Source organism: Gallus gallus, chromosome 9 (genome assembly GCF_016699485.2).
Source record: "Gallus gallus isolate bGalGal1 chromosome 9, bGalGal1.mat.broiler.GRCg7b, whole genome shotgun sequence".
NCBI classification, from domain to species: Eukaryota; Metazoa; Chordata; class Aves; order Galliformes; family Phasianidae; genus Gallus; species Gallus gallus.
In genome coordinates, this window is record NC_052540.1 from 8681976 (window position 1) to 8707456 (window position 25481).

The 25481-nt window shown below is 38.6% G+C and overlaps 1 protein-coding gene across 3 annotated transcripts in view; it reads right to left on the reverse strand.

Moving 5' to 3' along the window:
- Positions 1 to 25481, reverse strand: part of LOC107051846 (insulin receptor substrate 1) — a 292419-nt gene that overhangs the window by 58401 nt on the left and 208537 nt on the right. The window lies entirely within an intron of this gene.

The window sequence follows — 25481 nt, forward strand, 5'->3', positions numbered from 1 at the left end:
TTCCCTAATTAACCATGCCAAAGAGTTGTAACATCAAACTTTAACTGAAACATTTCTTTGCCCTTCTGCCATTCCCTCCTAAAACAGAAATGTTTCAAAGGCAGCAGTGGTTCCAAAGACCACGTAGAACTACAGAGTGCATTTTCACAATTACAAGCTGTGCATGAGATTTCTGATTTTTTATTCCAAGGCAAAGTTTTTGCAAGAGGCCTGTATGCATGGTGCACTTTAATCTTCACCTGCAGGCAAGCATTTAGGACTGAAAATTTAACAATGAGCCAAACTGAGTAGATTGGCTTAGCACTGACAAGTACTAAGGAGGTACCCACACCTTGTAGTAAGTCTAAAAAATAGCTCAAATTTCAGAGCTGAATGCCTTCTATTCATTTATTACCTCATTCAGAAAGCACCTGACTTTCCTGTGAGAGCTAGTTTCTACTGGTGATTGCTTTTAGTCTTGATCCAAGCTATGCAAGTTTTAACATGGCTATAGTTATACTCCTTTATTAGGTACGTTATCACTTGGAAAGCTGGCCTTTTCCAGGCTATCACTACCTCCCACCTAATAGTTTACCTATCATGGTTCAAACATCAAGCTGTTAGCAAGGTAAGTGAAATTCATCTTCCCCCCCCTCTTACAGACAAAGAGAAGGCTCTGCACACACAGCCCTCAGATATACCCAGGCAAGGTGCTCTCACGCCTTAGACTATTAGAAAGAAAGTTTTGTATACTCATTTAGAATGAACCTAGGTAATGAGTGTTCCATGTTTCCAGAAGCAACAAAGTCACTGCCCTGACTAGCCCCTTCTTACAGGATTGGCACAAAGGCAAATGAAACAATAGACTTGCACAGATTTGCAATGAGATTTGTTTTCTAGAAGATTTTCTCTTTTCCCAAATACCTAAGCTCCCTCTAATCTAAGCTAATAGGTGTAGCTGGTTACAAAAATCTAAAGGATATAATGACAGCTGTATACACAAAGATCTACCTCAATCACTCATTGCAATAAGCTAAAGATGTTCTCTTGTTTTATTATCTCAACAAAAAGTCATAGTGCAACCAGAAGCCGCTAATTTTTTTTTTTGTTAAATTATTAGGCAACAGTTCGGTAATAGAATTTGTGATATATAGAGCCACTCAAGTAAATTCATCATTACAACAGTGCTGTGTCCTCACATGCCCTCCCTGTAAGATTGGCACATTTTCTCAACACAAAATTGCAGACACAAGCAAATCTGTAAGAGCTATGAAGATTCTAGATGCAGGGGAAAAAAAAGATCAAAAATAAATTTCATACAACAGCTTGGGAAACATCAACAATTCTTATTTGTATGAGTGCTCAAACAGGGCATGTACATGAAACATGGGTAATAATTAAAATACATGTTGAGGTGCACATGTTACATATAGCTCGTTCTCTTATCTGTTGCAAGCAAGGAAAAATCATTTTGACAAGAGGGTTTGTCCCTGCGAGGATGAATATGGACATTTACAGTTATGAAGTATGCCTTAATTAGTGATGGACTTGCTTTTGTAGGACGTGTGCTGAAGAGAATGCCACGCTTAACCAGCCTGGATTCCTCTCTTGCTAACTATAAAGGTTTGGGGGGGTTTCTTCTTCCAAGTCCATACACAGCCTGGGACTTCCTTTGACTTAATGCACATTAATGCTTGTAACATGATGGAAAACACAGCAATAACAGCAGAGCAGCAAAGGCCCAGGCTACAGCAAATGAGAATTTGCCCAAATACAACATCTGTAGGCATAGAAGTAAAGTAAAGAAGCTGCTTACCCTTCAGAAGGCCTCCAGTAGGCAGAGATCTCTAGCAAGATAGCCTTGCTTCCACTGCCAGCCCTTAAATGAAGTCTGGGAAGGGGTGCATCCTGGCTCCATCCCTTCTGGTCACTCAGGTACACTGCATGCACCTGAGCTCCCCTGGGTTGGCCCTGCCTTCCCACCAGGTGTTCAATCACTGCTTCAAGCCACTACTTAGCATTTCTACTACAATGCTTGAAGAATATTAATGGAAAGAAAAAGTCTTTAAGACTTATTTTTCAGGTACATCTATTAAGTGCATTATTATAGAATAAAACCATTTTGCAAAACAGAAAGGAATGAGAAAATAGAAGTTATTTGCATAATTCTAATTCACATGTGAGTGTGATCCTCTTCATCAGTTTTCATATTTTTCTCAACCTTTTTCTTTCAGTCACACTATTACTACTCTACTGCCAATTTTAAATCATCCTACCTGCATCACAGAGTAGGAAAAAAAGAAAAAAAAGGTAGTTTAGAAAAGACCATGACCCTAAGTACATGGAAAACAAGTGCTGACCAATGTTGATTAATTTCCACTAAGTCATATTAACATTACTCTCCAGTCCGTATAACATCAGCTTGCAGTGACATGCACTGACAGCAATCCCAATCTGATAAAAATGCTCTAGTTTAAAGTCAGGGTTTCTGTGTTAACAGCCTTATTTAAAGAAAACACATCTTTTTAGGCTGAATTTTCTGCCAAGTATTCTACACCTTTCATCAGTACTGAAAGGATGTTTTCTGGTATTCATATCAACAGCACCACAGATCATTTATATGAATATGAACTCAAGAAAGTTTTGGAAACAAAAAACCTTGCTAAGAAGTTTATACACCATAAACAGTTTTTTTTTTTTTTTTTAATGAATTATATCTCACTAAAATTTTTGCATCTCTTTGCCTTGTTTGTGTGACTTACAACGGATGGATGCAACTCCATGAAGAGAACTTATGAAACAGATGGGCTGGGAACAAAAATAAAAACTAGTGCTTTTAAAAATACTTTTGACTGCCAAAATAAAGTGTTTAGAATTGCATTAGTTACCTTATTTTAGTCTTCAGAATAAGGTGTCTCTAATGTCTAAAAGAAAAGGCAACGAAAAAGAGTCCCATGCAATAACTAGGACACAACTGCTCCTTCCAAGATCTGATACACATGATCCAACTATAAGAATGCTTTTCCCTCTTGTTATGTACCACAGATTGAAATTTTGCCCTTGCGTGTCAACATCAGGTGTTTCAGATAACTTTAAGGAAAAAGTGGCACTGTTTAAGCACAGTTCTCTGCCACTGGAAGAAGCTATGTCTCTTTTATTCAGAATGAGAAACCTTCACACCAAAGTGCTCAGGCGAGCAGCCTATAAGTGAGGATGGATGAGGCACATGCATTGAAAGAGCCCATGCACTGAAAATGATCACAGTAAAGAAAGGAAATACAAGATCCTTGAGCTGGATGGAAGCAGTTCTAAGCAAGCAAAATGGAAAGCATCTAAAGAAAATTAGAGGCATTAAAATATTGGAGAGAAAGACTATCTCTATTACTAAGATATCTTAATGATCCCAGGATTACTGAACACATATTCCTCATAATCCCATCAGTGTCATTAGACAGTAAAATCATACAAACGCCAAAGATATCCACTACACAATATCATTTTCAGCTTTTGGAGTTGGGGTTGTTAAGCACTAGCATCTATACTTAGTCACCAAAGTAAAAGACCTGTTAAATACAATTCCTCTGTCAATCCCATGTATTTACTAAGAACTGATGCTGCTGCATAGTTCTGAAAACCAGACTGCTTGGTTAAACTCTCACCTTTTAAATTAACCATGTGGATTTCAAGATGTTGCTCATCAGTTTCAGTCTTGTTGCCATTGAGTTTCATGATAAATGGTTCTGAATCAATTAACTCCATGATCCTGAACAACTGATGATATACCAGATCTTTCCAATCCCATTATTTGACACAGAAAACCCTTACTAAAAAAGGGTTCCTTACTAAAAAGGAACACTACCACATAATGCAGTGCAGAGCTATACACCTCAATTGCTCCTTTATATTTAGTTTGTTAAATCTCAAGACTTGAATTCAGTTCCGAAACACATACAAGACAATTATGAATTCATACAGGAACATTTGTGTGCAAAACTGTCTTGCATCAGAACTATTTTCCAAAAAGCTATCACTTTCATGCTTCATTTCACATTCAATGCAAAATAGTTATAAGGAGGGCAAAATGATAAAGTCACTGAGAACAGAACTTCTTGATGCCCGTGTCTGCCAGTCTGTATGAGAAATCTATCTTGTTTTATGCAAACCAGCTCCTAGTTTAGGAATTTATAGGATCTTTTCCTCTACATCTGAAACTGAAATTTCTGTTTCTAGGGACTTGGGCAGTGTAATACACATTGCCTGGGGCAGCAGACAGGCTATATCCTGGTCTTAAGTTGCACCAGGGGAGGTCCAGATTGGATGCTAGAAAAAATTTCTCCTCTGAAAGAGTGATGAGGCTGCCCAGGGATGTGATGGAGTCACCGTCTCTGGAGATGTTCCAGAAACATGTAGACCTGGCAGTGACGGTTTGATGGTTGAACTAGATGATCTTAGTGGTCTTTTCCAACATCAATGATTCTGTAATTCATAGTGACCTTTTTGGAGCATTTTGCCGCATCCACAAAGCCAGCAATGGGGCATAGCTAGTGGCAACTGAAAAACTCCTATCTATTTAAGTGATGCTGAATCTAACCCTGTATCTCCAAGGAAGAAACTGGGCAGCCAACATCAGGTGGTGAGTTTCTCACCAGATGTCAGCACCTGCTTTTGATATTAATTGGTAACTCAACCCAATTTTTAAACAAAATTCTTTCATCCCTTTGTGTTTACTATAAACTGTTCATATGAATGTCATGTGTCACGAATGTAAAAATGCACATTATCACTTTGGCAAGGGTTACCAGTTACAGATGAAATTTCAGAGAAAGAAAATTATATCTCAAACCCTATAACAGCATAGGCAGCGGTTGTTTCTCCTACTCATCTCACTGCGCTTCTGGGAGGAACTGCAGGCATTCTCAGCTGTGCAGCATTTAGATGTCACCTGCACTCTAGTCTAAAAGCCAACTGCAGTGTATTCATGTCCCACCTTTCAATTTTATTTTTTTATTATTTTAATCAGACCTATAGCCTTATCAGAGCTATTTGTTTGCACTTAGTCACTTGTTTTTATTGTTGTTTTTATAATAAATGAAAAAAAATGGAAAAAAGTTTTATGGCTGACAGTTCATGGCACCTGTTGAGCATTTAAGGACATCAGTGTAAACCATATTTAATTGTTCGTTATTAATGGGAAAAAGTTAACCAAAGGGACTCAAAGACACACTAGGTTTAGCTTGTCAATATTAAACAGTCAGGTTGATGTGTATCATGGTTACCTGCCACAGAGGTTATTATTAAAAATGTGTAAGAGTCCCTGAATAGGTTTGAAGTTAAATACCATGTGAAAGTAATTCATCTTTACTTTTTGTTTGGCTTTTTTGTTGTTACTGTTGCTTTATTTTTTATTGTTTTTAAAAGAGTGTACTGCAAATCTGCAAATGCAATCAAAAAATTTTCGTAGATAAAATAAAGGATCAATCCTGAGAGATTAGTATTATTTTGGCAAATACTATTCATTAAAAATAAAAACAAAAAGTTTTCAAATGCAAGTTGAACTTAGGAATTTTTTTTAACTCTAAAAAGGGCATACAAGACAGAGCATTTATGCTTCATGTTTCAAATGATCTTCCTTAAAAACAAATTTTACATGGTAAATAATATGAAGATGGTATGAAATATTTATTTTCAGGACAAATTAAATGTTTCAAGTCAGCCCAAAACATTTTGGAGGCCAGAAACCAAACAAATATATCCAGTATTCCCATAACACCCATGAAAAATATTGAAGTGAGTATGGTTTATAATTAGAAATAAAATTGCAAAACCTGACACCACAGCACTCTGAATCCATTACCCTGATTTACAAATTCTAAATTTGCACTGGTGTTTTAATCTGACCATACTTTAGTTCAGTTTTAGTGCAACTTTCACTGGAATACTTGAAGAGCTAATTATAACACAGAAAGGAAGGAACCAAGCCTTAGCTTCAGAAAGTTGTTTTTAGAGCAAAATAAGATTAATTGTTTATGATGGCCTAAAGTCAAAGTCTGCCTGATCCTCTGCCTGTTATGACTTTACTCTGGACTGCTACTGAGGAACATTACAGTTACCAACTACTCACAAAGCTGTGCGCACCTAATACTTAGCTCCAGAAGCTACCACTGCAACCACAAAAGCTGTAACCATGAAAGGGTATGAAATAGTATCAACCCACCCCAAACCTATCTGCCACTGCTGTCTTCAATACAGGGAACTGGAAAAACCCTGCAAGACTTGGCGGGAATGCCCTATGGCACAGTAGCTGCTGGACGGCCCTCGAACAATACAAAGATTAACTGGAGACACAGGGTAGAGTACAGGCAGATCAGAGGTGTAAGTCTCCTTGTGTCTCTGAAAATTGATGTTTTATTTCACAGTATTCTAAAAGCAAGATCTTGCCAATATAAAGTAAGAACAAAATGTACAGAAGGGTTATATTTCAGCAAGATTATTTACCTACCTAAATTATAACTTACATTCAGACAAATACTTCTAGAAATGCCAACCTCCATTCCTGTATGAGGAATGCATCAATGGCAAAATAGGAAAAGTTACTATGAGGATGGCATACAGTAAAAAGAATGCACAGAAAATGCTGTCAGGAAAGGATTGCTTAATGATACAGTAGTGTGAAGACCATCACATAACTCCAGACCCACAAAACATTAATTTTCAAAAGAAAAAATGAGACAATTTTAAATATAAAATCTGTAAAGAAATACTTGTGGGCATATTTCAGGGTTACAGGACAAAATGTAGACTTGAAAGACAGAAATTTGTATACAATTTCACCTCAGCATCATTAGAAAATTACTCAGGAAAGGTGAAATCCTGCTTGTGTGTTCCTAAATCCTCCACCCACTTGCCAAGGAAGTGGAAAGACTGAATCCTTCCCTCTGACTGGGCTCACAGCATGGGATAAGATTGCTACTTCTCCAGTACCATACCCAGTATTCTCAGAACTAATTTGATGCTTAATTTTGGTAAGGTCTTCAGGAGGCAGAAGCTCCCCTTTTAATGTCTTCCACATCTAATGCAATTGTAGTGGTTTCATTTTGCTGGAAACCATAGCCATAGTGTCAGAAAGCAAATGTCATTGTAAAATTAAGGCTGTCCTGTAAAATATCTCAGTGCATATGCCACCACCTCTGGCACCATGAGGTGGTTGGTTTGGTAGGACTTTGTTAAGCATCACTGTTTCTTAACATACCAATCTCACTTCACCCTAGAAGAGCTGATTAGTGATAGGAAAACAATTTGGTCTTGCTGTGAAACAAATTAAGTCCATAGAAGTGCTGCTTGTCCGGGAGCAAAGAGATCAATCAATACAAATACCATAGGTAGCCTGGAAAATGGAGAGACTGAGGGAACTGCTGAGGTGGAGTGTCATCTGACTAGGCCAAGGGAGAGCTCAGGTCTGTAAACATATACCAAAAAAAAGTTGGGAAACAATTGAACTGAATTCTGGACACCCATAAAGTGCACGAAGTAACAGGAATCTTGGAAGGTTATCTAGCTAGGAACAGCAAACAGCAGCACAACAGAACTATGGCAACAGAACCCAGGGGTATGAGCTGGGGACTCACCAGGAATGTCGCATTGTAAGGGCTCAAATAGGCCAGCTGGGAAACAGCTTTGTCCAAAATGAATTATTGTTAACAGAGGGCTAGAGGCACTCTTCAGATTCTACCAGTGAGATTCAGGCTTATAGTTTCACTCCTGTCTCTTAAGGCATGTCTACACTGCATATTTGGCTGGCAGCCTGAACTCAGGGGCTTTGGCCTGGCAAATCTCCTGAAGAATTGCTGCTGGTGTCCAAATTAGCACACAACCAGCATGCCTCCCTGCTGAGAGCAGGCAGCTGAGAGCCAAGGAGTGCTAAGGAACAACTTCTTAACACCCATTTTAAGCTGATTGTGGAGTGTGAGCATATGAGTGGCTCCTCCTCAGCTCAAACACAAAGCTGGTATGCATTAGCCTGAACCACTATATCTGAGGCAGAAAAACGAAGTGCTTTCTTTCAACCAGGTACAGCTGAAAGGTACGGAGGAGCTGGGCTATACTGTCTCTCAGTTGCTGCTTGCGGCTCTTAATGTAAATTTCTATGTTGACATGGCATCAAAGCATCTGTGAGCACCTCAAGGCCAGGGAGACTGGGTCATTTCTTCTCATAAGAGCAACCTCAGTGTCGCTGGCTAGGCTCAGGGCAATGACACTATTTACTCAACAGTGTGCATGGTTGGTAAATGGCGACATAAACATTGATTTAGGCCCAAGCCAAACACAGAATGCAAACCCGACCCGAGTGGGGCCCAATTTTCCAGTAATTTTACTCTGCCAAGAAAGCAGAAGAGCAATTAAGGAGGGACGAACCAACAGTGGAAAAGCACAGTCAAACAAAAGGACCTCTGCAATCCACCATCACTGCCACAACAGAGACAGTATTGAGCAAGCTTATAAATACACCTCAAATAATGAAGATACAAGCTAGTCACAGACATTTAATTCATATCAGGGTATGGCACAGCTAAATTAACATGGATTGCATCCACAAACTATTTAACTGGGTATGGTGCCCAGCAGTACAACTGCACTCCTTACAGTCTTTAAAAGAAACCTCTTCAGACTTTTGCATTTGCCTTAACTTTTGATTTTCTACCAAACAAATTAGCAGGCAAGAATGCTCCTGATATTAAATAAACAAACAAATAAATAAACACAACAAAACAATAATTAAACATTAGAAGTGTGTATATACAAAATAAATATCAGATTGGTGATTATGTGTATTCTTTAAAAAAAATGCACTCTGAAAAACACAGTGTTACAGAAGGGAGTTGAAAAGTAACACGACCATTTGCATCTGGTCAAAATGCAGCCTTTTTCAGGCAGTGAAGAACTGTAACAAACTGTGCCTTGGGTATTTACTGATTGAGACTAATTTGGGGAATCACAGTGAAGTAACAAAGCAATTTCAGAAAATCACAATGTTTACACACAATGAATGAACTGAAAAGAGGCAAGAGTCAAAGTCACTAAGTTGTGCTGTGTTTTCTTTTTTCTGTTGTTGTTTTAAAGGAATTATTTACTTGTCTCTATCCATGATAATTAATTACAAAATTAACAGGCATGTGACAATAGACTGATTAGTTTATAATGTGCCTACCCTGAAATACAGTTAATTAAGGAGAGCAACTGTGATAACAAGTAGCTGAGTTGTACATGAAATTAGATCTTGTCTTTTAATTATATGAAACTGCATCCTTACCAGTCTGTCCAACCAATATCCAGGCCAACAACTGCACTGTAAAAGTAGCAGAGACAATACACTTGGGCTAAAAAAAAAAAAAGTACTGAGAATAGATTCATTGTCAAGGAATACACACTGAATCTACAACAAATTACACAGCTCTTCTTCACCGGCCCTAGAGACTGTTAAATAACAGCTACTATGGGCTGATAACAATATTTGAAGAATAAGAACAAATACTGACATACCTGAGGCTAGCTATTGTACTTCTACCCACTGTCCCCAAGCAGAACTGCAAGAAAGTATGGTAATGATGAGGAAATTATCTGACAAATTACGCCGGTTTTTCTTAGTGATGTACAGGATATCACATATCAACCCTACTTAACTGACTAGCATGAAACAAATTACCATGATGGTTACTTTTACCAGAAGAAAACCCAGATAAATACTTTCTTAGGAGACATCAGCAGCAGCCCTGACTTCTTGAAGATTAAGCATTTACTCAGTGCAATCTCTTTCCATGGATGAGGCAAAACACAAACATGAGAACCAACAAGAAATGCCATGAGATCAGAACTACTATGTAAAATCAGGTGACTGCAACTCGTTTCTGCAAACTCTGTGAGAAGTCTTTTTTTTTTTTTTTTTTTTTTTAAGTTTGGAACATTTATAAAATGTCTCTTCCATATGGACACTGGTGCCAAAGATATATGAACTCAGCCCATAGCCTTTTGCATTACTGGAAAACTTACAAGAGTTAATTACAGAATCTCCTTTACATGCACTCCTCTCTCTACAGAGCAACTCCTACTACTCCAATTCTTGGGAAAACAAACTTTTTCCAGGATTGCATCCCTACGACAGTGAAATTAACCACAAAGTACACTTGTGCTCAATTCTCAATTCCTTAGGGAGCTAGACTACAGTGAGGCATTCAGATTCACCTGCTTTTAAAACTCATCATCTTCACATTTCAAGCATTTCTGTTCATGTCTGTGGTCCTAAGAAGCTTGAATATTCACCTGAAAATCAGGGTTTGGGGTTTCTGGTCACATCACAAACTTCAGAGATTCATTAAATGCCAATGAATATACAGCATACAAAGCAAAGGTTTTTAATAATAACACTAAAAAAAATTGACTACCAAAATATCCCAGTATAATTTTGGATTGCTGCATATGCACAACAATCTCAGGGGCTTTTTTGAATGTTTTTTTTTTTCTTCAAGGCTATCAACTCAGTAGTTTCTCTTAGAGATTTGCTCATTTTGATGCTTTATAAAAATGTAACTGCCTTCATACAAATGTTGGATATCTCAGTTTTGCTTACACATTTAGTGCTCAGATGATTTGCTCTGATGGTGCTAGTAATCTGTGAAATGGAAATATGTGATAAAAAGCTCATGCAAAACTAAATCAGAAATAAATTTGAAAACCAAGGCAAGGGATGATGACAAGTCTATACTCACTTTACAGAAACAGAGATAATGTTGGTAGCCTATACTATTTCAGCAGCACTCACACACAGGTGTAGGAGATAATTTATAGTTTAACCTTACCCATTTGCCACAGCAGCCTCTAAAAGATCCAAACCTGGAAAACAGTCCAGGAAGACTAAAGACCTCAGAATGTTCTACAGTAGTACTAGATTAATCAGTGCAAATAACTACTGCATCCCAAACAGACACAGAAAACAAACAATTAGTGATCTTTCCTGTGCTCATATAGGAAGGAGAATGTGGAATAAAATCTAACTAAATCAAGGAAATGTCAGCAAACATACAAAAATACAAATAGGTCAGAGACCAGAACAGGTCACAAGTTGGCTTTCTGGAAAGCTGAGATCTTCAAAATGATAGCGCTTCTTAAACAAAAGCATGCTGATGTAGTATCTGCACATTCGATTTTTTTTTTTCAGAGTGCAATTTCCACTCCAACCATCTTTAAAATGAGAACTGAGTCATTTAGACACTGATCAATGGACATGACACTAATACAATAGCGCACCCCATCCTTTTTCTTTATTTTGACATTGAATCTTGTGACAAATACCTAGAGAAAGACAGCATGCACTCAGTATTATCTGATGATGATGATCCTTTTTTGATGAATGCACAGAGATTTGTGTATTTCCATAGCAACTTTAAGTCTTTGTTTGTCTAGCAAAGAAAAGCATCATCAGGGATATCAATGGCAGATCAGCTTTCTTGTTTGGAGAAACAAAGAGTGTTGGAGAGAGAATGACAAATTTGAAGTTTTCATACTTGATATATGCTTTTTTTTTTTTTAAGCAGAATAAACTGGTTTCTAGCTACTGTAAGTACAATACAGCTACATGCCCTCTCATATATGCAACTCCTATCCCTATGCCCATCCATTCCCTGTTCACAGCGGCAAAAAAATAGAGGTATGCAACTTATCTCCTTGTTCTTGACTTGTTTGCTTATAACTCACAAATAGCTTTGAGAACCAAACTGTGCTAAGAGCTTAAGAGAAAAACTATTGCAGTATCATTAATTGAAGCACACTCCCTGATACATCATGACCCAGAAAATGCAGCAGCAGAGACATAGATGCTGGCTTCATTGAACACTGTGCTCAGATAAAGATACATAAATGTCTTCTATAAAAGAAGATCCAGGCTTTATTGAGAGTCAGAATATATGAAATATGAATGATCAGAAATAAGAAACCATGTAGTCGTTGCTCTAGCAAGATATTCAATTTTCCTTAGAGCTAATGGTTAGCAAATAAACCAGTTACAACAGGCATGTAATGGGTCTGGAGTAGAGTGACTGGGACTGTTCATATTTACAGTCCACGTACTAGCTAGACTATGACCAACAGCACAAGTTCCATCTTGCCACATATAGGCTGGCTGTAAATGCTTTTCCATAAGCAAAATTAAAAGGTCTAACCCCTGAACAGTTCTAGCATTTATCATTCTTGCCACAACATTTTGTGTATTTATTTCCTTAGGTGGGTTTTACCTCCAAAAGGGGTCCTAGCAGATTTTTAATTAATGTTGTGGTGTTTGCTGTGTGATGAACCTATTCAGATGATTCCATTAATACTTTGTTTCTGCATTAACAGAAATATACACCAGGCAAATTTCATTGTTTTTTGGAATGGTAGTCTTCCACAGCCATTTGCCTTATGACTAGAGTGCTAATCTTGGTGTAAAATCTGATTCCTGTAAATTTTCAGTCCTGTTCATTATCTCATTTGTTTATGAACTCAATTTATTTTTTATGAACTTGACTGATGGATGGAGTCCTCAAGGATATGCTCGACAGCTCTTAGCTTATTACTAAAATAGCAATACAATTTTTTGAGTACTTAAAAAAGTTAAATGGGGTCAAGTTGTTCCATGGTTTATGCTAGCATCATTCTGCCAGTCTTCAACAGAATGATGATTTAAACCAGCTGCTAGTTTAGTTCATAAAAGAACAGGTAGAAGTATTAATTACTCACTATGAAAAATTAAAATGATATATGACAGCTCAAGTCCTTCCCTTTAAAACCAATAAAAAGGGGAGTCTGCTGTAGATACATGTGATGAATAATGGCTTATCAGACTGAGGTAGTATTTACGCTATTGTGAGATGATCACCAAAGTATATTATCCCTGGAAAAAATAAATCAAAACATCACTCTCTCTGTACAGTGCAGGCTCTGGAAAGGAAAGGAAAATTCTAGAGGAAGCAGCTTCTGGCCTGGCAGAAAAGGAATCTCTAGATTTTAGCCCATGGTTTAAAGGCTATTTTTTGTAATCTGCAGTACCCTGCAACAAAAATGCACAGACTGTTTCAGGAGCAAGGGATGGTAGCCAGATCTGTCACCTTCTGGGTGAATATAAGATATCTGGTGGAGAGTAAGAGTCACTACCTCCCTCTAATCTGAGGAAATATGAAATGAAACTGTTCCAAAAAGAGGAGAGGAGAGAGACTGCTTACCCTCACCTCCCCTTACCAAAATATCTTGAGTCTGGTGGTGGACAGCATAGATGAGAGAACACATTTTGAATCATATATAACCTCTGCTTTCACAGCTTGCAATACAGGGCAAGAGCTTCATCCAGAACAGATGTACAAAGAAAGCCATATGCAGGTGGTTGCTCGTTTCTACACTTCTTTCTTCAGTTCCCTATCAATCTTGCAATGGCTGCACAGCTTCTTTGCTCTCAAGTGTATCACTGAAGCTGCACCTGCCCCATTACATTTACGGAGGTAACTAATTGCAGGACAGGATTTGCATGTTGCTGTATTTTGTGCAGAGCCTTAAGGGTGCTGAGCTTCCAGCAGACAGGTGAGCAGGGCTCTCATAGGTCACTAGGAGTTTCAGTTCTGTCTGCCAAGGCACAAATGCAAAGCAAATCTGACTACCTGGCAGCAGAAGAGCTCAGTGTGATGTCAGAGCAGAAATGTAAGTGTCAGGGCAAGATCTCAAATGACTATCAGAAAACCAAGTCAGGCAGTTTTCTGATATCCTGGGAGTAGAGCAAAGTTTTGAGAACTGCAGTTTGTGCCCAAGGAACTTAAGTCGTGTTCAAAGGGATACCTACCTATCCATCACAGCAAGTTTAGGCTCTCAGTTTGTAAGACAGTTCTAAAGAAAGCAGAAGTGACCTTTTAGTACACTGTTCCACCTGAGCTGATTTATTCTGCTTATGCCATAAAGAATTCAAGCCCATCTATTGCTCCTACTCAGAATGTGTCCTGACCACCAGGCTCTAACTCTGTAGACCGTATCTCTTTAAGCACTGGAGTAGGCTTCCCAGGGAGGTAGTTGAGTTACCATCCCTGAATGTGTTTAAAAAACATTTGGACATGGTACTCAGGGACATGATTTAGTGGAGGGTTGTTAGAGTTAGGGTAGTACAGTTAGGTTGCAGTCAGACTTGATGATCTTTAGGGGCTTTTCCAACCTGAGCAATTCTATGATTCTATGATTCTATGATTCTCCAACCTTCTCTCTTCAAAGCTTTTGTGCAGGCACTTCCACATACCACTCAGCAGACTAAATGAGAAATATCACACTTAATAACAGAGACAGAGCATTGTGCTACAGACCCAAAGGCTCTGCCCAAAGCTTAGTTTAAGGTTTGCTTACCTCAAAGGTCAATCCCAGTTCCTTCAGTGGTCATTAAATACCTGGCTTTTCCAGCTGGCCACAAATCACTTCTTTGGCTGTTTTTAGCCCTTATGGGCCACCTGTTCCTGGGTGGGTCTTTGAACTCCAGAAAACTGCTGACTTCTGCTATTAAACCCCAAAAAGTAGTTACAGACATTTTTTAATCCTCTAGCGGAGTTTTGTCCTGAAGGAGCTACATTCCATCAGAAACATCTGTACTGCAGAGTTTATTGCAAAATCAATTGAAAACACTGCCTGTTGACTCCAAGTTATTCACTAGAACAGACTGTAGGTTTCATAGGTCTATGATGCTCAGGGTGATGAGTAAAGAAGTAAAGAATAAACTGGGCTATCTGAAGTTGATGAAATGAACCATCTTCACATACTTCTGTCTTCCAAGAAGGACAACATAACTGCTTAAATTCTTCATGAAATGAAGGCAGGGAGCCAGAGGAGCTCAGAATATCTTCATACCATCATGCTACTGACACAGGTACTGCTACCACAAAGGCTGTGAAAGTTAAGGTTCTATCTAGCAGAAAAACTCTATCAGCTCAATTCATTGCTGTTTAGTAGTCTCAGCAGATGGGAAGATAATCAGCAGTTGTTGCTGGAGACAGTTCATGCACTTACAGATCTGTTAAAGCCTAACACAAATATCAGCAGCCAAGAGCATCAGGCAGATTGCAGATACACCTAGGAGAATAAACATGCTTCAAGATGCTATGCGGTGATGACTACTTGCTTACAAAATAAATCAGTGCATGCACTGTATTGCTCGTATTAAGCTGCAGGAACATGTCCTATATTCCTAATTCAGAGAACTCCAGAAATTCATGTCTCAGCCTGAAAATATCTTTGAAACACTGATGAAAATGACTTTCTATCATCCATAAATGTATTCACACCTCAGCAAGAAGCTAAATAAGGACACTATTTGGGGAGCGTCCCAGACACTGAACTATTGTTTTTAATCCTCTTACTTAAATACGCACAAGTACAGAAATCTCCTAAGGTGCTTAGCGTAGTATTTGACAGAAACAATCCATGGCTGTACAAAGGTAGACAGAGAGGGAGCTAAGTAGACATGTCTATATTTGCGAGCAGAGAAAGTTCATGGACTGGGTCAGCAGACAGCACACAGAGGGCAGATCAGCACACACGCTAATGGGCATCCTGCCTGCTTCTGACAGTGCTTAAAGGAGTCTCAGGAACTCACACACTCTGGCTTTCAGGACACACAAGGCCCTGGGGCCTCATGGGCAATGCCAAAGGGGCTTTTCTTGGCAAATCCACTCAAATAGCTGGAGGGACATGCTCCTGTGAAGCAGATTTTAGACCAAGAGTGAATTCATTCTTGTGTTCAGCTTTTCATTTCTGAAAGAAAAAAAAAAGTCCGACTTCTGCAGAATTTCTGCTCTCTGCTTCACAAAAGTGAGTCCATCCAATACATGTGTTTTCCAAAGCAATTTCAATAGCAATTTGAGCAAGCATAAAAGCACAGCTCTGTAAATCAGTTTTGTTGTCTTTCACTCTTTTTTCCACATTCATTCTCCATCTAGATTCCTTCTTCTTTACCCACTCTATTATTTTTCCTTCTCTTTCCACCATTTGTAGCTGTTCTTCCCTACCTGTGCTCTAGATCACAAACAGTCTGTGTACGCTACAAAGCAACCGTAGCGCCTCAGGTATTGGAGGCCAAGTTTTCTGCTCCTATTCCCTTCTTGGTATTGAATTCTGCCTAGTCTTGAACCAAAATAGCAATCCATATTGCTGAGATATAATTGTGAGAACAAATTGAGGTGCAGTGATTCAGACAGTAAATATTGTTCGTTGTATTTTGTTTGCTGGATTCTACAATTGTAATAGGTTACATTAGAAAAGGAAACTGAACACACATCCATGAGCAGACACAGAGTCAGAAAGATGTAATTTAGGAAAAATATAGTATGCAAGACTAAAACTAAGAAATGCTTAAAAAGTCACTAAAAATATTTCAAAATCTTGTTTGTCTTTCACCTGGTTCTAATATCCTAAGTTAGTTTTTCTGACTCTATAAAGGTATTTTCTAGGCCAAGTTGTCATTGTGAGCATCAGAAACAGTAAGAGTACATATAACTAAGCACTGTAAAGAATATTGTGCAACTTTGAAAAGTGTCAGAAACCAACACAAAATAAGTTGTGTGTGATAAGACCTAGAAAATCTGTTTGTTCCTCATAGCTACTCCTTAGCAGCCATCAGCTCTCCTCTTAAACCAGACATCAAAGGTCTGAAATTCCACAATGACTTTTGATGTCGGCACAAGTTCAGTAGCTAAAGCTGAAAGACTTGTCACATGAGGAGTTTATGCCAATTATAAAGCATAAAAAAGAAATCGCACACATGCAGGCATATGTTTGTTATTAAAACAAGTCCATCAGCTCCTTCTCTTCTAAATGTTTGGCTTGATTTATGAGAAAATAAAGATGAAAAATAGCTCCAGTTTTCAAGGTAAAATACTTGGAAGAAACAAATAAACATCAGTAGTTGCTTTACCTACATACATAATTATTTCCATCTTCCAGGACTCCATTTACAACTGAATCGTGCTGGTACACTCTTCAGCTTAACCTCACTTGCTGTTTTGTCTATACCAAATACCTTTTTCCCTTTAGGTGTAAGATCTTAGTTTCTTACCCCTAATACCACTGTGTCATGGAGAGATTTGTTCACTGTGAATCACAATTGCATAAAATAACAAAACCTCATAACAATTTAGTATCCAAAAATTTCAATGCCTTTCCAATAATTGTGGAGTTATATTTACTTATTTGTTTGTTTGTTTAGGTGACATAGCTTTGTCCTAGGGAAAACCAATATATTAATATCTTATGGAAATATTGTTACTTTTTCCAGACAAGCAGATTCCTGATGGATACACAGCTGTGTCTCCTATCACCTCACCTGACATATTGCTGCAAACCTATCTTTCCAGATTTGGCAATAAAAAACAACCTTGCCAGGCTGACTGCCAGAGAATTCTGGACTTGCAAGTCCACAAGCCAGCAGAAGAGGGCTTGGAAGCCCTAATAATCATAAATGGCATATTCAGAGCTTCCAGATTTTCTTCCACAGTTTGAAGCCTGACAGCCAAAAGCTAAAATCTGAGCAGCCCTCCTATCTTCAGGGAACTTTCCAAGCTATTTTATGTTCCCAACAGGACAGGAGCTCCCCAAGGCAGTTGAGGAAGCCACGACAGAACCAGGAGACAGTAGTTATGACAGCTGTTGATTGTTTCATTTAGCAAAAATCAAAACAATTTTTTAAATTATTTTCCTGAACTGAAAATTTTCCCATTTTCCTTTGAGTAGAAATGTTTGCAAAGTCATTTTTCGTTTTAATTCAGAACAAAAACATACTGGAATTCATCTCTCCTTAAGTGCCTCTCCCCACCATAAAACTTCTGAGTCTCAGCTGGTTCTTCTGTTTCTGATGCCCTCACGCCTTTGAAAATCTCCCTCTGAGCTTTCTGGTGAAACAGAAAAAATGTGTGCAACTATTCAGTCAAATTCCAGATGTTTGACTATAAATATTCTCATCATTCAACACAGATATCTGTTAGAAAGATTTGGTACAAAGCATTGTAAGAGTGACGCCTCATACAAATGCCCATATTAAAATGCTAGAAAGATAATCCACATATAAATAAGACCTTTCTTTCTTTTTTTTTTTTTATGGTTATTCATTGTTTGCTACTCACTGCTCATTATACTTGTTGTAAAACAATTTTGTTTATCAAGCAAATAGCAGCCTAGGATTTCTGTGCTCAACCACACACTACACACAACAAAAAGTAGCTGAAGCATGTAACAAACATGAATAACAAGCTAGAAACTTACTGCCTCAAATTCTATGATCTATGCCTCAAGTTCTATCATCCACATTTCTAGATGGGGCATACAGAAGGGAGGAGTTCAGCTCTACCACCAGGGCATGCTCCATCACCTTGGCTGAGAGGCTTTTCCACAGCTGCCTCTGGTTTCCCACTGCTCCCTGAATCGTGGGAGCTGCAGGATTGCTGAGGAACACACCATTTGTGCTGGAAAGTATCCTAACGATTTTGAAATCCCAGCTGCCACAGGCAGCTCTTGGGAAAACAGGATCCACACAATCTCAGCACAAAATTCTGTCACCATGAAACAAAACAAAAGGTTTTTGTGCCACGGTAATCGGATACCATCTACAATTATTCATTTTAAGACAAATAGGAAGTGATGAATGAGACTCAAATTCTTTTTGGTATGTACCACTAGCCTGGATTTTGTTAAGACCAAAGACATGGAAAAGGAATGCAGCAGACATGGTTGCAACCTCTTTCCTTCCAATCTGTTTTGAGTGCTTCTCCTTCTAGTATTTCTTTAGCACTGAACTTGGATCTGCTATATGTTTTCTAATGCAACTGTGTCACTTAAGCTTTCACAAATGGAGAGAGAGGCCACATAAGGAACAGTATTTTCTCTGTGAGCGAGAGCAAAAAACTGCAGGTGACGTGACAGTGACAGCTCTTTGTACTCTGTTCCGTGTCATGACAACATCCATTCATTCCTGGAATAGTTACACATCCTTGGTTTCATCTTTCAGCATTGCTGAACAACCTGGAGAACCTGCTGGCTTTACTGATGGATCAATGACGCTCAGCAGATCCCACGATTATGCCATGCACTTACAAGAAGTGATGGATACTAGCTAGCATTTGTTTGCTATCCAAGTTCTTTAAATATATATATAATTTTAACCCACTTTCAGGAAGAGTAACCAGAAAAAATCCTTTTGTGTTGGGAAGGTGTAAGAGAGGCAATCGGCAAGAAGCAAAAGCGTGAAATGAAACAATGAACTTAGGAGTTTCTTTGCCTCAAATAGCACCTGAAAAGTCTTTGGGGAAAAGAAGAAGTAGAAATAGCATGTTTCTGCTCACCTTTGGAAGCCTTTCAACTAATTCAGATACATTAGAGGGTAATAGTTAGGGGGCTTAGCAGAGACGTGTTGCACTCCAGAGATGCAGCAGCAAGGTATGAGGCCATTTGGCCATTCTGTGCTCATCTGTCATGCACAAGAAGAAGCAATGCACAGTCAGCCCAAGGTTTCATAGGATCATCAAGGTTGGAAAAGGTCTCCAAGATCATCTAGCACAACCATCCATCCCAAGCAGGCTTAAGAACATGCAGCAGCTCTTCCTAACTACCAATTTTTGTTTTTTCATAAAATGGTTTAGGCTGGATGAAACTTTGAAGATTATCTAGTCCCAACCCCCCAGTCATGGGGAGGGTTGCAAACCACCAGATCAGGCTGTTCAGGATCATCCAACCTGGCCTTCAATGTCTCCAGGGACAGAAGGTTCTCTTTTCAAGAGAACTGGTTCATTCTCCATTTACTTCTCATTATTTGGGCTCTTTCATTCCCCTTCACACTACCTCTCTCAGACACCAAAGAGCATTTGAAAGCATTCTTCAATGACTATGTCCACACATACTGTCATTTCCATACTGGCACTGAAGATCACACCAATAAACTACCACCTATCCCCAAGGTAAGCAACAGAATAACTCTCATATACTTTTAACAGGCAGCCTACCTGGCTGAAGAGCAACATTTACCCTGAGATATCTTTTCCGAACAGTCTAGCGCTTCCTATGGTACAGACATTACAGCAAAAGTACTACTTGGAACACGATTGCTACGCACCTACTCAGCAGAATGGCTGTACTCTGTGCTGTGCCTTGCAGCCTCAGCCATCAGGGCATGACCTGACTGAAAACATCTTGGTTTGAGCCTTACTTATCTTACAAGGAAAACCACATGCATTGCAAGGCAGGGGGCCTCAGTCTTCCCCTCTGACCAGAAGACAGAGGCTGCAGAGAGTTCAGCAGGTACTTCTTCCTCTTCAGTGTTAAGCTAAACTTAACTCTGATTCAAGGACCTGCTGTGAGTGTTAGAAATGGTGTAGCAATTCCATAGCACCTGTTCTTTCATTTAGGTACCTGAACTGAATTTCTGTTCTTCCAAAACTCAGAAGTTTCAAAATTTGGCCCTAGCTTACATTGTGCAACAGACTTTAGTACGGCCTTTAGCTTATTTTGGCAGCCAAAGATGCTTTGATCCAAAAAATAAACTGCTTGAGGCTGTGGAGTAGTGCCTGTAAAACCACAAGGGGATGAGGTTGCATTGGAGTCTGCTCTTAATGTTGTGTGGATGTAAAGCCAAACATTCAGCTACTGGGTAGTGCCTCCCAGCTGAGGTTCCCCAGGGGTTTGGTGACGTTCACCCCCACATTTCAGTGCAACCAGTGAAGAAGAGGTCAGCACATCAGAATTTAGGCTGTAATTGAATCTTATATTTCCCATAGGAAACAACTAAATCTTCTACCATTCTGAGAAATACACACAGCCATCTGCACCACAAGAGCCACAGAAGATTATTTATCATGAACCAACATATCCCAGAGCCACAGTCAGGACAGCCTAGGGTTCAATCATTGCTTCCCAGGGGCCATGTTTGGGAACAGATAGATGATCACTCATTCCTCCTCAAAACACCTTCAAATTGTGTCAGTGTCACATCAGAGAAGGGTTTTGTTCAGGAGATACAGTAAAACTTGCATACAGGCTTCCTCAAGAGTTACCAGTTCCCTGGTTTTGTCAATAGTATCTCTTCAGCAGTTGTGCTTATGACCACCCCCTCAGAAAATGCAGGAATATGTTATAGGAAAGATTTTTGCTGTTTGCTATTTTATGCACCAAAAAGAGCAGTTCTAGCCTCTTTGGAATTTACACTTCAATCCTTGGATTGTCAATATGTTATCAACTCAGGCATACATTTGTTGCAACAAAAATAACATGAATACAGCGTGGAACTGCAAACTCAAAAATCAGGTGGTAATTAGTTCCAGTGGAATACTACAAGATATATTATTTGATACATTATTTGGAAAGTTTGACATACCTATTAATTTCACTGTAATATTTTATTATTGAAAGAATTACCTGTTGAAATATTGTGCAAATATTTTTGGAACTTCATAATAATTATTTTGATCTTGGCTATATTATTATAAATCTAATTATTCTAAGAACTGAAACACTACTGCTCTCTAAACCTGGCTATTGGCAACTATATTTATTTAACTTTTAGCATTAGAGGAGTTGTTGTTTTCAGATTTCCTGTTATGAGACACAAAGCACACTCCAGTGCTGTTAGGTGCAGATTCCCAAAGAACACCAACAACCAACACCAACAACCTTCCATTTCGGAATACCAAAACTGCTTTTCTTAAGGAATCCTACACTATCCACTTGTTCATTTACACAGCAATTCTACCCTTGTTGGGTGGGGATTTTTTGTTTGTTTGTTATTTAATTTTTCTACCACTCACAGTACGGTTTTCTAAGGTGTCTCTAAGAAGTTCCCACTTAGATCATTTCTGTTAGTTCTTCAGGAAGCCACTAGGTTGGAGTACCTAGCATAGAAAATGAGATCCTACAGCTTCTTTATGTGTGTTTATGTTCTAACAGAATAAAGAAATGCACTACAAATAGTGAAGTTCTTTTCATTAGCTTGTGTTTATGATAAGACTGCAGCTAGCTGACATACTTGAAGTGTTTTCTAAAATAACAAATGCACTGGAGAAAAACAAATTTGGTTTCCTATTGCTAAGAGAGTTATAAACAATGCTACCCTATATTTACTCAGTTAAATTCCTCAGAGTTGGGCTGACTAATTAAAAGCAAAATTTGTGCTGCACACCTACATTTTAATACATCAATAAAGAAAAAAAAATGTAATATCAAGCTGCCCAATATTGTGTAGACTGCTGCCAAAGAACCTATGTGAGATAACGCAGCCTATCGTATCCTGACTATTCAACAGCACAGGTCCAATCCAGCTCATTTGAGATTAGCCTAACCCAGGAATCTCAGCAAGTTCTATAGCATGGCTGTCCAACCTTCCAGCTTGCCTGGGCAGCACTCAGTGAAGAGGGCCATGAATAAAATGCATGATATAAATAACATTTTTTTTTTAATTTAATAAAACATAAAAAAGAGGGTAACAAAAGCATATAACTAATAGTATACGTGGCCTTGGTTTTGCAAAACCAATGCACACAATTTGATTTTCACCCTGAAGACGCATGTTTAACTCATTTAAATGAGCAGTAAAATCCACCAAAAATTCCAAATCTGAGAGTCATTTTTCATCTTCAAGTTCTGGCACAAATTTTCCATTTGATTCCATAAATGACTTGATTCCATTTTGAAATCATGAAATCTTTTTAAATATTTACCCTGACTTGGACACCTCACTTCAGAAAAGTTAGTGATGTCCCTATAATCAGCATCCATTCCTTTAAAGGAACTTCTGGAATTGGCAGAAACACTTATCAAATACATATCATAAAACTCATTAAAAACACACCACAAATTATTTTACATTTTTGTGAGCTTTTTGAGACATTGAGAATTACAGAATTTGTCAGCACAACCCAAGTACTCTGGATATTTCTTCTGCAGCTTGTTAACTTATATTGTTTTATGAAAGAACACAATCCCACATTTAATAATTAGAAAAGAAAAATTACGTCTGCTTAACAACAAAAAACACATCATCGCAGGCACACACATGGGTAAGTAGGTTGAAATACCATAATTACCAGTAAACACTATGTTTTACTCACTAAACAGCACAAGTGCACATAACATGCAATACAAACAGGTTTCAATTTGACTGTGCGGTGGGCGTGAGAGGCAGAGTTAGTGCAGCACTGTGTCCTCTTCTCCACAGCATTCCATTGTCATCTACATAGTCTGCACTCAAGCTACATGAAATTGACTCAAAAATATTGCTAAAAATCATGTAATAATGTTAGAAGTTTACGATCTTGCGGGGCCGCAATACTAGCTGTCCAGGGTCACATGCTGCCCACAGGTTGGACATGCCTGGCCTGTAGCTAAGAGCACATCGTTGCTGGAACACAACACACACCAAACTGTATTGTGAACCAGTCTACTAGCATTGTTCTCCTCTCCACTTCCAGGTTCATGAATATTGAGTCAACTCAAATTCCAACAATTTGTCATAATTTAGATTTATCCTGAACACTGAGGCTTGATCTGCCTTTGTGTTGTGCAACTACAAAGCACACAGTAGCCCTGGCAGAATGGCAGTTCAAAATACCACTTCAGAAGAAATGCAGTTCAGTTCTAAACTCACTTCATCACTGATTGATGCACAAGAATGAAGAAATCTGATTCATTACAGATGTTTTGCAAATTTCACATTTGCTAAGTCAAAGTATGAAAATATCAACGTAGAAAATACCTGGAATAAGGTTGCCCAGGAAGCAAGTTTATTAAAAACAATGGAAACACTATCATTCAATTCTAAAGACACGATGATTGAACCACATGAACACTACGTTGAGCCAAGCAAAGTGAAAGTTCTAAGAAAAACTAAGCTGCCTTCTTCTATACTAGACTGAAGGGAAGATAGAACAAGTGTTTTGATAAGGGATCTCAGAATTTGTGGGGGGGAAAAAAAAAAGATTTGTTCCAGAAACATCAGATATCACCTTGCAAGATATCACCTTGCAAGACATGGCTTTTCTATGACTATTCCTAATATCCTCTACTAGTTCCCACCTTCTTCCTGTCCTAAGTGCCAATCCATTATCCAAGCTTATCTTACTTTGCTCGTCTCTTCAGCTAATCAGCTTCAACTTCTTCATTTCAGACAAAAAAAGTAACTGAATGTCAAACGGAATGTCATGTTTGAAAAATTATTTATTTGGAGTTTTTATTTCACTTGCTTTTCATAAAACTATTCATGTCTGTGGAATCGAAATATCTAGTCCTTTCAGTTTCTAATTAAACTCCCTGCCCTCCATCCACCTTCATATAATTTGTGGGGAAAAAGCTTCTGAAACAGTCAGTTTGATTTTTTAAAACCTCTTTTTGCTTTTAGGTTTACTGGTCATTAGTGAAACAGAAGCCTACATATGCCCATGTAGACCATTCAGGCTGAGACACTGGTAATTTGCTATTATGTACTTTACAGCAAGAAATGGACAATAGGTTGTCCATATTCTGTTTCTTTGCGTGAAAATCCTTGCGTATACGTATGTGGCTAACACTAAACTCATTTTCTTTCCTCAAATATAGTCAAGTGATGGGTGTAAGTTATCAGCAAATGCTGTCATACCAGTAAACCACAAATGTCTATACATTTCATGGAGAAATACTTTGTATTCTGAAAAGACAAGTAATTAAAGTAGCAGCAGTTCAGGCAACAAGAGACCAGCCAGAATCACAAAGAGAAATCATCACCCACTGAGCCCTACCTCTCATTCCTCTGGCCACAAATACCTGTGTGCATGAGCATTGTTCCTGCCAAGGGGGATTCCTGCTCTGTGGATTATACAGTTGGACCCTCAGCCTCTCTGTCACTGCATGTCCTTGTTTGCACCCAGTCTCCCTGCAGGGAGCATCCCCCATGGCTTGCACAGCACTCAGTACACTGCCTGTCCTCTTCCACTTCACATCCTTGCATTGCTGCCATTGCCGCATACGGACATACTTGTGTGTATGTCACTGTGATGACAGTGTGGCAGGAAACTTATCACATTCTGAATGTACTTATGAAAATCCCAATCTCTACTTGCTGGCATTTATACATATAACATTTTTAAGGAAGTTTGTTTGATTACCAGGGGTTGGTGAGAGTGTTCTGGGTACTGAGGCCCCTCATCCACATAGAACTACAACACTTTTTTTTTCTCTCCTTCATATCAGTTGCTACAAAACTGCAGAAGAGACAGCTTTCTCATCCCTGCCACTGCCTCCTGAAGCCCTCCTTTCATGTTACACACAACACCCTCCGGTATTTTTAGGAATATCAGTTAGTACTTTTCAGGAAAATATCTGTGTATGCCAGAGAAATACTTCACAAACCTGGCAGATAAATTATCTGAAGATACCTTGCAGCCAATAAATTAGGTGACTGCTTCTAAGCCAATCACTTCCCAGTTTTCACACCATCACATTGTTTT